Raw genomic sequence first — 16197 nt, forward strand, 5'->3', positions numbered from 1 at the left:
GTGGTCACCGTGGCGCTCGCGAGGCACCTACCCGAGCGGTCTACAACCGCTATCGCGTGCGCGCTTCTCCCTCCTCCATATCGCGCCGCGTCTACGTACACCGCCTCGTTGCTGTTACCAAACTTCTTCTCAAGGTCGCTTGCTCGTTTGTTGCGTCTCCCGGCGTGGTGCGTCGGGTGCATGTTCTTGGGAAGCGGCGGGATGATCAGGCGGTCGCGAACAGAGGCGGGAACCGCCATCTTTTCTCCATGCTGAGTGTGGTACGCGATGCTGAGCGACTCGAGGATGCATCGACCTGCCTTTGACCTGGATAATCGTTCGTATTGCGCAATGTCGTGCGCCTCGATTAACTCGTTGAGAGAGTTGTGAACTCCGAGCTCTAGAAACTTGTCGGTGCTCGCGTTGAGTGGAACGCCGACCGCCCTCTTGAAAGCCTTTCGGATCATGCATTCGACTTTGTTTTTTTCGGACCCGATCCACCTCAGGTAGGGGGCAACATACGTTATGCGGCTTATCGCGTACGCCTGCACGAGACGGATCGCGCACTCTTCACGCATACCATTGCGTCTGTTCGTGATGCGACGCAAGAGTCGGATGGTGTCATCTACCGAACGACGAAGTATTCGCACCGTCTCTCCGTTATGGCCGTTTGCCTGCAGGTGTAACCCTAGGATTCTAATTTTCTCTACGTGCGGTACGGTAGTACCATCTGCCAATGTAATGCGTATTTTGGAATATTCCCGTTCCTGTTCGCGCAGGGTTTTACGACCTCTCCTTGTGGGTTTGTAGAGTAAGAGTTCGGACTTGGTAGCCGAATTGCCTAATTTTGATATTTTCCTGAAAGGAGTTGCAGAAGTATTTCAATAACTGAACAAGAACTCTCTCATATCTGTTGTGTGTTCCGTCATTATGTAATCATTTCTTCTGTTTATCCACTTTGGCTTCGTGTACACATTTTATGCTCTGTTAAAATCTGTACTCGCGAAATTATTATTCTTTTTTTTATGTGTGCGCGCATGTTTCGCGACATAGAAACATGCGCGCACACATAAAAAAAAGAATAATAATTTCGCGAGTACAGATTTTAACAGAGCATAAAATGTGTACACGAAGCCAAAGTGGATAAACAGAAGAAATGATTACATAATGACGGAACACACAACAGATATGAGAGAGTTCTTGTTCAGTTATTGAAATACTTCTGCAACTCCTTTCAGGAAAATATCAAAATTAGGCATGAAGATATCCAAGCATTCTTAATGGGCATTACATGTCGCCTGCACTCTAGATAGAGGGTCACAAAAATCTGAAGGCTGAAAAGCGCGCTGTTTCCTTGTGTCTTTCTGCGGAATGTAAAATCGCACATTAGAAAGCATGTGCGAGCAGCAGATTTTATTACGTATTAATTTGTGAAGAAAAAGAACATCCGATTTATTGCGTCCGCAGGTGAGGGTGGGTAACGTGAGTGTCTATGTTAGCTATATGGAGATGGAAGGCTTTTGACAGAATCGATGTTTAAACATAGATGTGACCTTCTTTTTTGCACATTTTCGAGAAGTTCACAATTTGACCGCCCCAAACCGCGGAGGCGAACTCAAGAACTGGAAGGCATACGCTCTTATATAAAATTACAAATGGCCCAGGTAGTTTGTAGTCTCTCGTCACCCGAAATACTGTGCCGAGCATTCGAAGTCCACGCTGCTCACAGCGTGAGCGTGGGACGAGAAAATCTGTGAGCTATCGAAGTACACTCTAGAGTCCTTCGTTCCCTGAGCTCTTGGCAGGAGAACATCTTTAACGCTATAAATAAAGTCCTGTTAGTCTACCGCGTGAAGCATACAACTTTCGTTTTTGATGCATTTATGACCAGCTTGTTTTCAGCGCACCATGACGCAACATTTGCAATGTCCTTCTGAAGAGCGGCGCAATCATTAAAATTTTTTTACCGCTTTGAAAAGTTTCGCGCCATCAGAATATAACAAAATTGTCGAGTTTTGAATGACTGCCGAAACGTCGTTAATAAACAGCGAGAAAAGAAGAGGGTCCATGGACAGATCTTTGAGGAACTCCACATGTAACCGCATAAAGTTCTGATGACTGACCATTTACGCTAACTTAGCAGTACCGGTCGCGTAGGTAGCTTCTTATCAGCGCTATGAGTGAGTGGTGCAGATCAAGTTAGGTCAACTTTTGAAGGAATATTTTGTGGCATGCGACATCAAACGCCTCACTGAGGTCACAACAAATTTCATCTAGCTGTCCTTTCTTAACACTGCTTCAGAGGCATCATGAACCTAACCAGGTTGGTAGTTGTGGAGGTATGAATCCATGCTGCTGAGGAATGATAGTATATATAATGGAGGATGAAATCATTGAGGGCAGAGTTGACCCAAATAATTTAGATGCTGCGCATAGGAGAGAAATAGGCCTGTAGTTACTCGCAGCAGTATTTACTCCTGACTTAAAAACGGGAACGACCCGCGCTGTTTTCCAAGCCTTTGGGAATGTGTTCATCTTTAAAGCAGAATTAAAAATACACGTAAGCACCGGAACGAGCAAGGGCCCGTACGCCTTAATCAAAGCAGTCGGAATGTCATTAGGACCACACGAAAGAGACGGTTTTAAGCGTTTGATGCTCTTAACGACAAGTTCCTCTGAGACCGATAAACTTGAATCCAGGGAAGGGTGATTGGAAAGCTCGCTAACTCCGTCACTGTACCCTTCACCGTACACAGACCCGAAGTGTAGGGCGAAGGCGCTCGCGGCATCTGGGACAGGTTGGCCGTCGCCACTAATAGATACATAGACAAATATCTTGTTTCGTGTTGTTGGATGACTGTTCACGAACGTGTCTCCAGAACGACTTTGAATTTTTAGAAGTACTAGCTTCCGCATGTGCTATATAGATGGAATGTTCACGCTTGTAAAGACGTTCAGAGAGTTCCCCGTGCATGTTAAAATCCCTATGTCAGTGTTCTTGATTTGTACGCTGTGCCTTCCTGTGAGCACGGTCTTTTAGCTTCAAAGTTGTTTTCAGTTCAACAGAAAACCAGTGGGGAAGTTTAGAGCGTTTAGCACTGTTTATAGGTAATAAATAAATAAATAAATAAATAAATAAATAAATAAATAAATAAATAAATAAATAAATAAATAATAATAATAATAATAATAATAATAATAATAATAATAATAATAATAATAATAATGAGCGCGGCGTAGTTGATATCTCTCTAACTCTCTCTCTCTCTCTCTCTCTTGTGCGCAACGCAATACCAGCAGCGGGGGTCACCAGCAAACGTGTGATAATTATAAGGACTGAGGTTAGGTCCACTATAACAATGTGTGAGTCAGCGAGCGAAAGATCTGAGAACCATTCGGACCGATTGGCAGGAGGCGAAGAAGCTCTTTTTTTTTTCTTTCATTCTTCTTCCTCATTCTAATCTTCGCAGCTCGCAGCACGAGGCACGAGACACCCGCACCGGAGCGCGCCATGTACATAAGGCAGCCGAGGAAGGTGACGATGGCTGCTAAAGGCGCATGTCTCCCTCGGCATAAAAAGGTTCGGCGGCATGTTACACTCCTGTAACATGTGAAGGCGAAAGCCTGCTGCACACGCGGTATAATACATTAGGTTATACGACCAGAGGGGGTCAGTCCTCTTGCAAGACATAACGAGCCGCAGCGTGAAGTAAACGTATACCGCGCTGTAGGTCGACCTCCTCAACGACACATGCGAGCACCTGGACTACCTAAGGGTTCTTTCGTTCTCTCTTTCTTTCCGTCTTTCTGTCTTTCGTTCGTTCTTCTTTTTTTTTTCGTTTCTTCATTCCTACTCAGCCACTGCATTTTTGCTTGCCTAGGCGGGTATGAGCCACTCCTGATGATGATATTTTTTGCATCACTGGACTAGGCGCCGCTTTTCTTTTTCAGGTATGACCCGTTGCAACGAGCCTAAGGCTTTCGTCTTAATAAAGGTGAGGCATTGAAATTAGCCAGCTAAACTCCTTAAAACATTTTACCAGAACAGCTTATTCGATATTTACGTCACGCTAAAATTGCTAACGCATATTCGTGTGGTCGTTTGAGAGTGCTCTGCCGTGCTACGAACGTGATAAATAAAAACAGAATTAAAGCCGTATCACGCGAATAACCGGGTAAATAAGTGATGATCCAGCTTCCTAATAATCAGCTGAGCCCGCTTTTGCTAGCAGTTGCGCTCAGTTGATCGTTTAGTGAACATTGTATAGCGCTGCCAGAAGCGCTCAGAAACGACCTTCCCAATGTGCCGCAAGAATAGCAATGAATAGCGCGCAGAGGACGGGACACTAAAATTCACGCACACACGAACAGTACGAGCGCTATTCGTGTGGGTCTTTACGTCGACGAACACGCTGTTCGGTCTTACTGCCCCGTCCTCTGCGGGCTATTCATTGCTATTCAAGTCATGCACCAACAAGCCCAAAAAGCTACGCTGCTGAATGCCATAAGAGCCCCAAAAAGGCAAGGTTGTCGTTGAGCGTACTAAAAGCTCGCTAACTTTAGCGCCTTCCTGGCTAAGTTATCAACACTGGCTTTCAGGCCCACGGTGGGGATAGGCCGGGCGCTCCTTGGGATGCAGCGCGGCAAGCCGCGGAAGCGGCGCGCATGCGCAACGGCGGCGGCGACGTGACGCGTTCGCGTGCGACTCCACCGTGGCGGCGACCGTCGCGATTGCCTCACAGCCGTGTCGGACGCGTTCTTGCGCCGGTGCAGCATGGCGTTCTCTCGCGAAAAGCCGTGAAATCCTGGAACACCCACGGGCGAGCATTCCTCGCTCCCTTTGGCGCATCGCGCTGGAACTCGGCGATTAGATAAGTGAATGGCTCCCGGGTCGGTCGAGCCGCTCACGCTAACGCCGCGGGCTGTATATCTTTGCCGCTATGCGCGCGCACGATAAAGCACACACGCACGAGCTCGCGTGCTCAAGGCGCGAGTATTAACGTGCCGGCTGCGCGTACTCGATGCGGCTACGCGGTGTGCAACTCCTCGTCGCGAGGACCGGAATCACGGCCTGCCGCAGGAGGCAACGCCGTGGCGGCTTGGGCTATTCGATGCATACTGGACAGGGGAACAGCGCGAAAAGGTGGCGGACAGCGCGCTGGGGTGTGTTCCCCTTCTTGTCCTTCGTCTTTTCGCGCGGTTCCCCTGTCGAGGCAACGCCCTGTACGTTGCGTATATTGTTATCGGACACGCCACCGCTGCACGAAACAAAGACTCGCACTGGTGACGAAACAAGCGCGCAGAAACACGAATGAAAGAAACGCCTTTTCTCTCACGGCCCGGATGTATGTACTTGAAGCGTGAGTGTCCCGATACCTCAACAGGATCGCGCGTTTCGCCTCGTTTCGCGGAGCTCTCATCCATCTACGGCTTCTTGAAAGTATTGGCACCATCCTCCGCGTCCGCCATGTTAAAGTAGAAGCTCCTTCGTTCACTTGTCCCGGTAACCATTTCCTCCAAAGGCTATCGGACCAGAAGTGAACTCGTGAGAACAATTAGTGTACTTGTATAGAGTGACGGTTATCGACCACTGCATGCATGCTCGACGAAGACTGTCACCATCGCGCGCCTTACACTTTCGGAAGTCGCAGGATAGCGTCAGTTTCGTGCATGGTGTCGTGTCACTGGTTAACGAATTCAGTGGCAACAGCAATAGCCGGCCAAATACAAGCGATTCAAGAGCACTGAAGGACAGTGCGGTGATTCAAGCGAGTACGACGATTTTGCCGGGGAGCCGCCGTTTTTTCGGCGCCGGCGAACCTCTCCAACGCGCGACCAAACATTGATCACCCACCGAATATTGCGTTCCCGCATTCTCGACAAACTAAGTGCGACGTAAAAGTGTACCATTGGTCTTGGAAGCTAGCCAGCTTGCGAGATCGCTAATGCGTAATAGCGGAGATGGTCGAAGTCTTTTCCCTGTTTTCTTTTTCCCGCGCATTAATGAAACCGAGCGCCAAAGTCGCTTCCCCGTTCCCACGCTCCGGTCTGCACGCCTCGGCAGCGCTTTCTCCGGTGTTTCCTCGCACTCCTTATTCTTAAACAACAACGAGAGTTTTGCTTCAGGTTGTACCGTTGTACCAGCTGTGAGCCTCTTCCGCCTGAGGAGGAAAAGGTGGAGGAGGAGGAGGAACTTTATTATTACAGAAATCGTTGCGCGGTTTATTGCCGGGTGGTTCCCTCTGACAGGGCTCCAGTGGCGATCGCGGCTCGCCGGGCCTGGTCGAGGGTCGCCAGTTGGCTTCCCAGGTCCAGTTCGGAGAGTCTCGCCTCCCAAGACCACGTAGTGCACTAGTGTGTGTGTTGTGACTCGTGGCGAAATTGCGTCGCCCGGACGGTCGGTGCTTTCGTGTGCTATGTGCGCGAGTGTCGCTGTGTGGTTGCTACACCAGGGACGTGTGCGGGACGTATATCTGTCTGGGGAGATTGCGTGTAGACGAGACAAGTGTGGGTATGTGTTCGTTTGCAGGCAGCGCTTGCCTCGTTCTCTGAACGCACATGGCGATCTGCCGCGGTGACTACGCGTGGCTATGATCTGCTGGTATAAACACACGAGGCCGCGGGTTCTATTCGTAGCCCGTGTGGCCACATCGCAATTAGAACGGAACGCAAAAAAACGCTCGTGTCGCGTCCTTTCGGCGCACGCTTAACAGGTGGGCAAAATTAATATGGATCTCTCCACCACAACCCAGTGTGCACTTGCGAAACGTTAAACTCCGCAGTTTATGGGTTCTCGGGTAACTTGAAAGGGGCTAATTGATTATACTCTTCGCACTTGCTTACGCGCTATAGCACATTACTGAAAGCACCGGCACGAAACACTAACGAACGGTTGACGCGCATCAGCCGTCTGTCAGTGTTTCGTGTCTGTGCTTCTGGTAACGTGCTAGCGCATAAGCAGGTACGCATATATACGTTCTTGTGGGGCGACACCCGCAGAAGAACCCTCGACCGTAATCCATCCTGTGCGTTCCATTGTTGAGATGCACATGTGAGAGTTGTGCCGGACTCGTGCGTTTGACGGGCCTGAGAGAACCACAATTTTCACCATTTCACCGACAACTCTAACAGCGTCTTCGGATGAATTTGCCCGCTAGCAAGGAGGCATAAAGTGACAATTTCTTGCTTATTCTGCAGCTGAACCCGAACCGAAATGTTTGAACCCTAACTTGAAGCGAACCAGAGAGAGTTTCGGTTCGACACCGTATAAGGTGAAGCACAGAAGTTTCAAAGGGGCACGTTATGAAACGTGTCGTCACGCTTAGAAAATCAAAAATAAAACGATTGCACAGTGGTGTTAAGTGAAGTACAATCTTGAGCACTGATTATGACAACGTTAGTCCGGTTGTATGACTGGGGCTGCCAGATCATCTGAAGGGGAACATTGCAGTGGAGCTGCTTAGCTCAATCATGCAATCGGAGTTGCTAAATATTTCCTAGAAGAAATTTCACTCTCTCTCGGGCGCGAATAACTTCACACGCCTATACACAACATGTGCAAAGATACGCATCAATACAATCCTTACATGTCATTTCACCACACACACGCACAACAATCATCGTGAAAACGATGAACTACAAGAAAATAAATACGTCAGTAGCCCAATGTGTTACAAAAGAACTAAACACGAACGTGGCAGCGTGAACATTGAAGTTGAATGATGTAGCACATGCTGCACTGCAGTTATTTTCCACGGCTTATTCTTTAATAAAACAAACCACTACTGCGAGCTCTGGAAAAGAACGAGCAGTGAAAGCGATGCCCACTGGCGACTGCGACATGATAGACGAGGGGAGCCTTTCTGGAACCGGCCAGGTGTTGCACTATAAAGTATAGAGGCTGCGCAAGTGCGACACCATGACAGCGTTGAGCGCCTGCCACTGATTGCATGCTTCTGGCACAGAAGCTCAGAGAGCTGGGCGAACAACTGCTGCTCTGCCGCCGGCTCCAGCGCGGTTATCCCAGTTTCTACCTACACCACGCAGCCAGCCGGAGAGGCCTCTGAATGAAGCTCCGGGCCACGCTGAAAGTTTTTGTGTCGCTTGTTATGCAGAGTCCCGAGCCTTTTTTTTTTTTTTTGTGGCGACATGCTGGGCTCCTTCGGACTGCAGGGAACCACCGAAATTCTCCCAGTGGTTGGGCGAGTCTTCAGTGCATCTCTGTGTAGCGCCCCGAAAGTCTAGCCATCTTGGTTCTTGCACACTCTCTTTCCTTGTAGAAGCTCTCTTGTACTCATCACTCAGTGCATTGACATAAGCATATGAAAATTAAAGGTAAGTACAGTCTCGTTGAACTGTAGTTTGATCTTCACAGCCAGTTCAGCATACTTGAGTGTGTTGCACACGCTGATGTAGCTGAGATTTCCCTGTTGTCGCGAGTGTGAGGCATGAACCTCCCAGGGAACCTTTCACGGTGTGCGCCAGCTTGGAGTTGCGATACGGGATTCTCTGTGCGGGGCAGGTCTTCCGAGTTCGTAAGTGATCCGTCGTTTGGGAGGACGTCGATGCAGTTTCGCAAAGCCGGGAGCAAGAAGTTGATCTTGTTGGCATCATAGACGCGGTCCTTGATATTTCTACTGACAGCGGCCGTGCGCTCCGAATCGGGCAAGTCGACAAAACTTATCTTTGGCACTCGTACGCCTTTTGGCTTGCCCGTCACGGTCCCAGTGTGAGTGACGTAAACCTGGAAGATGGCGTGCGATCGTAAGGACTCAGAGTTCGTATTGGTGACGCGCTGTGCCCGGCTTTTGATGCCTTTCAGAAGGAAGTGCAGCAGGGCGCCTACTTTTTTTACTTTGTGGGTAGTGAGGCTGGAGATGGTGATGCACTCAGCCGGATTGTCCCTCACGAGAACTGATGGCCCGTAAGATGGGAAGAGTGGGTCCCGGACCGCATCGTTGCGGACTTGGAGGTAGATGACCGCGACCTTGCATGTCTGGCCCGTGGACAGAAGCATCTTAAAGCGCTGGCACAGTGCCCTGATCGTGAGGGAGACCACTCTGGGCCGATCCTTCAAGCCCTCCATGGTGAATGTTTTGCCGGCACCGGCCGCTGCCCCGAAGTAGCTGCAACCTTTGAACTGCGTCGTCAGCATGTCCTTGGTGGTGTGCTCAAACACGTGTATGTCGCCATTTGTTTCGTCAAATACCTGGATGAACGCGAAGCTTTGGTCCTTGTTGGACATGACGACGCCTCCGTGAGCTTGCTGTCCCTGGATGTAGAAGGGCTCTGCCTCGGCCTTGGTGTCGAACAGGAGGCTTTGGTATTTGTTCGACATGACGACGCCTCCGTGAGCTTGCTGTCCCTGGATGTAGAAGGGCTCTGCCTCGGCCTTGGTGTCGAACAGGAGGCTTTGGTCCTTGTTGGACATGACGACGCCTCCGTGAGCTTGCTGTCCCTGAAAGTAGAAAGGCTCTGCCTCGGCCTTGGTGTCGAACAGGAGACTTTGGTCCTTGTTCGACATGACGACGCCTCCGTGAGCTTGCTGTCCCTGAAAGTAGAAAGGCTCTGCCTCGGCCTTGGTGTCGAACAGGAGGCTTTGGTCCTTGTTCGACATGACGACGCCTCCGTGAGCTTGCTGTCCCTGAAAGTAGAATGGCTCTGCCTCGGCTTTGGTGTCGAACACGAGGCAACGGTCGTCCACAAGGCGACCAACGCTGACGGCGTCTGCAGCGGGCGCACGCGCACTGCTGCGTTCAACTGTCCAGCCCCCGACAGTCGTCGATGCTTGGGGGCCGAAGGCGCGCGTAGCCTCGTTGGAACGCGCCTCTTTCGGTTCGGCGCCGTTTTGGATGCCACAGGGCTGCGGCACTGGTGTCCTGCAGCAGTCGACTTGCTTCTATGCAGGAGCTACATAGGCAACGGTTGGCTGGACGAGCAACCGATCCAGCAACCGTTCTTCTTCTACTTCTTCTTCTTCGTGAGCTCCTGGCACGTTCACACGTGAGAGATTGTCAACGTGCATGGGCGATTCTGATGGAATCCGTACAGGCATATGAATAAAGGTAGCGGGATAAAACACTGCAGATAGTGAGCCTGTGTAATCTTATAGTGAGTCTTTTAAAGTGTGTCTGATAAAATTTTGAAGCGTCTATTATTAACGAAATCGCAAGCAACTCTGGAAACACCGCGGCCTCACTTGGTTGAACATAACCTTCGGTGGACATCCCAACGCTGGACGTCAGCTGTGGCTATGTTCGAAAATGTATTCATAGAAATAATCCTCGCAGGCAGTACAGCGTGGATGTCGAGTTGAAACTTCGCTGCTTGTACGCATGCTATAGGTCCAGGATACAATGAGACGGTCAAAGATACAACTCGCTGAAATGTGCACCCCCTATAGCCCCATATTTCTTGGTCTCAAACGACAATTCGCTAACTTTTTTACCTTTTGGATGGTTGTGGGTCTTCGCTGGTTCTACTTCGACTTAGCCTTTTTTTTTTTGTAGGGCTCACTAACGGACGTTCGTTCAAGTATGAGCTCAGTTGGTGAGGTCTCAGCCTCGCATCGGTGGATGACGAGTTCGATGCGACGTGCGCCGGATATTCGGATCCATGTGCCATGAGACTGCGGTCGCGTAACGACGAGGCCGAAAAGCTCGCGGTCGCTCTTCGGTATTTCTTTTTCTTCTGTCTTTTGGTGTAAATAAAACTGCGCGCGAAAGCAAGTGAGACAGCGTCCGAAATGAACACGTGACGCGGTACATCATTTGGGCGCAAACTTCGTGAGTGGAAACAAGATAAACGCGGTTTTCTGCTTGATCGTCTGCGGGATCCGAGGACGTTCTCCAATCGATCTTCCAATCTGTCGGATTTGCACATCGACGTTGGCACATGCAGACTCCGACTACCGTGGGTCGTGCCGCTAATTGCGACATTCTTTTGCGTCGAGAGCGTAGAAAGAAGCATTCGATCACAACATTAGAGAGATTAGCGCTCTTACGAATGCACACGCGGTCCCGCGCGTGGAGCAGGTTTTGCTGTCGGCGACAGCATGCAGCCTTCGCCAGTGGCTGAAAGCGCGAAGCGTCGCAGCTTCAGCTCCGCTGAACCGTGTGCAACCGAAGGCTCCTGCGGCCTCGTGACAGACAAGAAAAAATAAGAGAGAAAACAGGAAAGTCAACCATGGACTGCGTCTTGCCTGGAAGCTCGACCGTGACGTCACGCCAGTGGGCCGAAGTTAATTCCTTGGAAAAAAGCGCAATATAAAGGCGTGATAATTCTCCCGCCTCTTGTCAGTATACTTCAGCCGCTAAGCGTGACGTCACTGCTACAAGTTTTTTTTTAGGCATCGCGATGTATCGAAGGATCGCGAAATGAGTACAGACGCTAGCTTTCAGGGAGTAACCGTGTTCCGTGAAGCGGTCGTTGACCCACCACGCGCGGCCTGTTTGGTCTGCGTACACGACACTTAAAAGCTACCAACAAACTACGGCGAGGAGCTGTTAACCTTCTGTGAAAGACCAGCAAGCTTATTCCAGGTTGCAAGATAGGTTATACTACAGAACATTTACTTTGATAATCGTCGGTTAACTTGGGCACTCACCATGCAATTGGACCCGACTATAGTACATACTGCGAAGAGAGACCCGGCCAATTATACTCGGAAAGGTCGAAGGCACGCGTACGCGCGTCTGTTGGGCCGCAGGCGGCGGATGGTGCTTGCTTAGGGGACCTCCAAATGAAAGTGGTTGCCGCCGCGCTTGACGCGATAAAACGAGGCCGCGCGCAGAATTCCGAAACAGCCATATCCGTGCATAGGGGCGGAGTTTTCAAGACGAATGACCCTCCCTCACCCCCCTCTTCGAAGTAAGGCCGCCACGCCATGTCGCGTTCAACGTGTCATCAGATTGCGCGGGCCGGTGACGTGGACGATTTCAGAGGGGCCGAGAATGTTGGTGTGGTGCACGGAGAAGGGAAGAGGACGAACGGGGCTCTCGCGACGCCATTAATGACGCCATTAATGACGCCCGGGTCCCTCGTACAGAAAAGAGCACCCCCTTGTGGCCCCTTTCTGATTCCCGGCGAGCTTGGGCGTGCGACGGGATGAGAAAAAACACGAAAGAAGGAAAAGAAATCGATTGGAGAAGACTCGCAGGAAAACCGCGGTCGCGGGTGGGCTGCGAAAAGCGGCGTACAAGAGAGAACATGAAGGAAGAGGTGCAGAGGAGTGTCGGGTTGGGCTTTTGTCTTGGGAGGCCATATCGCCTCTTGCGCGCATGCAGGCTCGTTGGCCAGCGTCTGCCGCTGTCTCTCCTGCATGCTCGCGGGCAAGAAGTTAATGGCGCTCGCTGCCTGTGAGAGTGAACGGTGCTCCTTGGGGCACAGTTAGGGTGCGAGTTATTTCAGGGTCGCGACGGAGGCTTTCAGACTGTCACGCTTTCCGGTGCCTTTATGACGTTCCAGCAAACGTTCATTCGCATTTGCGCATCACACGTTCGCGCTTACGTGTGCGCCAACTTTACCTGCATGAGCCCGGGGCAAGTGGCTGCGAATGTCGAGATGGCCCGGCGCGATGTTGTTTCCGTCGCTGGCAAGGCCATTTCCCGGCCGCGCTAAAGCACGAACGTAGAAGGCGCGACGAGAAGTGCGCAGAGAGAAACCGAGGAAAAGTTCGTAAAAAAGAAACTCAAGTTGTAATAAACGCGTCATTGCTTGGTCGATTTGGATGTAATTGAAAATGTTGGATACTACAGCATGTGGGCGGCCTCTCCGCGCAACACCAAGACACTTAAGGGGGTATAGTAGGGCAAATCGACCAAAAAACTGATTTTTTGATTTCATCAATAAAAAATAATACACACTGTGGGGAGCAAAACAGTGCAGCGGCGAGCGCGTAGGAGCGCTCTAAGCCATTTAAAAATGGCGCCAAAAGCGCGCCACCTGGTATTTAAACGTGACAGACGCGAGGGTTTCTTTACATGTTGTTTTCCGTCATTTTTTCAGTGTTTACGTAATTATGTTTACTTCATGTTTACGTAAACGTAAACATGAAGAAAGGCTTTGGGGAAGACACCAAAAAAGCCAGAATGTTTCTGTACTCTGCTGGTGCATGTTGAGCGGTTGTAGTGAAGGTGCAAACATAAAAATGCGTTTTTCTCAAAACCACTTTTTTCAAAATTTTCGGAACTTGATGTACCTTTTCTGGAAAACTATACAGCCCATTACGCTGAAATTTTCCCAGAATATACTCGCATCCCTTGCAAGTAATCTGAACCTAAATGTGTGAAAAAATCACTCAGGTATCACTAAAAAAAAAAAGAAAAGATTATTAGAAGGACCCTCCACGGTACGAGACGTGTGACGGCAATATTTTTTTTTCTTGTGACGTAAATGTAGCAAAGCATTTTTTAAAGGTTCCAGTTAAACCCACTATTATACAGAATTATTGTGCGAAATTTCACGGTCATGCTGTTTTTTGTTTCTGAGGAAAGGTACATTTTATTTTACATCATAGCTTAAAGTTTGGTTCTCAAATACACAAAAAATAAAAAAAGGCCTGCAGTAAAAAATTACACCAATTAAGGCCAACACTATTGCTATTGAGCGTGCAGAATTTCACGCTAATATATAGAACAGTTGTTGAGATATAAAGCTGAAACCAAGATAGTTCATGCACCCTACCATACCCCCTTAATGAAGTATGGATGGATGACACGGGGTGCGATGTACTCGCCGTAGCAGTAAAGCTCTTTAGAACACGTGGTGCTGCTCATTAGCGTGAAACAAAGGAAGAAAAACAGAGTATGAATCAAACCAAAACAAAAAGGCGGCGCGTTTCGTGGGGTTTCTGCTTAGAGGCACAAAGATAAAAATTCAGCGATTACATCGCCGAGAGAAGAGCTGAGTATAAAACATGAAATCGAATACGCTGCGGCATTAAAATCAAACGGGGCGAATAAAAATCTCGAGTCGTGAGGATCAAAAAGCAAACTATGAGCATAAAACGAGTAACGCAAGAAAATTACCGCAGAACTCGTCTCACGATGACTGTCACTGGCAATGCGAATAGCAATCGAGCAATGTAGCGGCAGACCATATATTCGCATTTATTTACCACGTGTAGTGGTAATTCTGAGACTTTCGTTGCTTCGGCTATATGCCACATAGTCCGATATCATCCCACCTTATACTATGGCACTCGCTTGCACTCGCGCCCACGAGCATGAAGGCGTGACGGCGACTCTATGACGCTGACGCAGTGACTGCGGAATGGCGAAGAAGGAATGACGCCGATGGAACGACAAAAGCGTATAACAACGACGTCGTGACAACAATGAGATGTCGATTCACAAATTATGACGATGGTATAACGACGAACGCGAGACGACCACGGTATGATGACAACCGGTTGCAAAAAATTCACGGACGATTACAATACTCCCTAATACGAAATTTGAACATATCTCTATACGTCTTTTTATTTCGTGTCTGAATATTTTGCATTATGATTATATAGGTACACGGTTTATATTAGGAAGAGAACGCTGTGAGTAGCGTAGCTGGCGCGGACAACCTGTCTCTTTACGGCACATTGCAAACGGAGCGAAGTGTGACGCGACTGCCTTGTTATTCGGGGGATCGTGAGAGGCGGCGCGTTGGTAACGCGTTGGTTAAGCGTGGGCGCGATTAACAGCAGCCGCCGCAGACATACACCTCCGCTCATGCAGCACTTCGTTTACATACAGACGACGCGCGCTACCCTGGCGCCATATCGTAGCCATCGTCGCCGCACAGCCCGTATTGCGTTGCACTACGCTTTTCTTTTCACGCCTTCGTTCCACCAACGACGAGAGCGGCCCTTCGTCGTGAGGAAATCGCGCCACCAGTGTCAGCGGCGACAACACTAAAGGGAACGTCACCTTGAGCCTTACTTGTAGCCGCTTGCCATCGCCCCTTGCAGGAGCAGTGACACCCGTCACCCACGTTGGTTCCGCGGACAGACCTCGTGTTCGTCCATGCCGGGGTAGGCCTCGCGAGACGGTCTCGCAGAAGGATGGATCGTCGAACACGCAGAATGTCCGCGCCGCTAGCCGATCCAGAGCCAAAGAGGAAGAGCCTTCTCCTTTTTGTGCCCAAGTAACCCCGCCGTCAGGCGGCGTTAGCAGAGCAACACTCGCGCCATCTCTCGTACTACCCTGCAAGCATACCGACCGCCGCAGTAAAGCCACGCGGCGAAGCCGGATAACAGGAGACGGGAGCTCGGCCTCCTCCTTAAGAGGAAGCTTTAGCTCGAGTGCTCGTATCTAAATACATGAAGAAGGAGAATTCGTTTTTCTAGGTAACCACTGCACCAAATTTGATGAGGTTTGTGGCATTTAAAAGAAAAACTTACATTATAGTGACTGCTGATTTCGAATTTTTCATTTATGTTGTCAATTATTTATTAAAAATTGGCCAAAATCGCAAACTTTCAGAATACGAAGCTGTCAAGTTTACAACTCTGTAACTCAACAATGAAAAATGATATCAGAATTCTGTGAACTGCATCTAATAGTACATCTACAGCGGACAAAATTGATAGGTCACACATGAATCTCAAAAAAAGAATTAGTATTACGGAAATACGGCTTTTGGAGAACCCTTGTACGCGACGTAACCAATTCACGTAAGATACAAATTGACAGACCAAATTTGCCCCCTTTGACTGTTATGATAGATGCCTTTTGCATAACCACGATATCTGTTCTTGATGCAGAGCTATTAGTTTGTAAACGTCGTGCTTCTATTTTCTTCGAACTTTCGAATTTTTCAAAATATTTTAAACAGAATTCAGGCCATAAATCGAAATTTCGCTTCCAACAGACACTAGAATTTAACTTTCTCTCTCAAATGCAACGAATTGCATTAAAAGCGATAAAGGGGTTATCTCACAAAAGCGTTTCTGCGTCTTACATGTATTTGAATAGGCCGCATCGGAGTTGGACTCGAGCTAAAGCTTCCTCTTAAACAATTTCTCGAGGGATCAAATACATGAATAATAACTGCATTGTCATTGCCAAAGTTGCTGCAAACGAATTCTTGAACGGTACGCACTGTCAAAACAAGTAAGATATGTATTTTTTTTCATAAAAGATTATACTCGTATCTCCCCAAAAATTGTGCCCGAAATGACTGATATCAATGCTTCCATGTTTTTCTCTATTTAATAAGTGAAGA

This window comes from Dermacentor albipictus, chromosome 1 (genome assembly GCF_038994185.2).
Source record: "Dermacentor albipictus isolate Rhodes 1998 colony chromosome 1, USDA_Dalb.pri_finalv2, whole genome shotgun sequence".
In the NCBI taxonomy this organism is placed as follows: Eukaryota; Metazoa; Arthropoda; class Arachnida; order Ixodida; family Ixodidae; genus Dermacentor; species Dermacentor albipictus.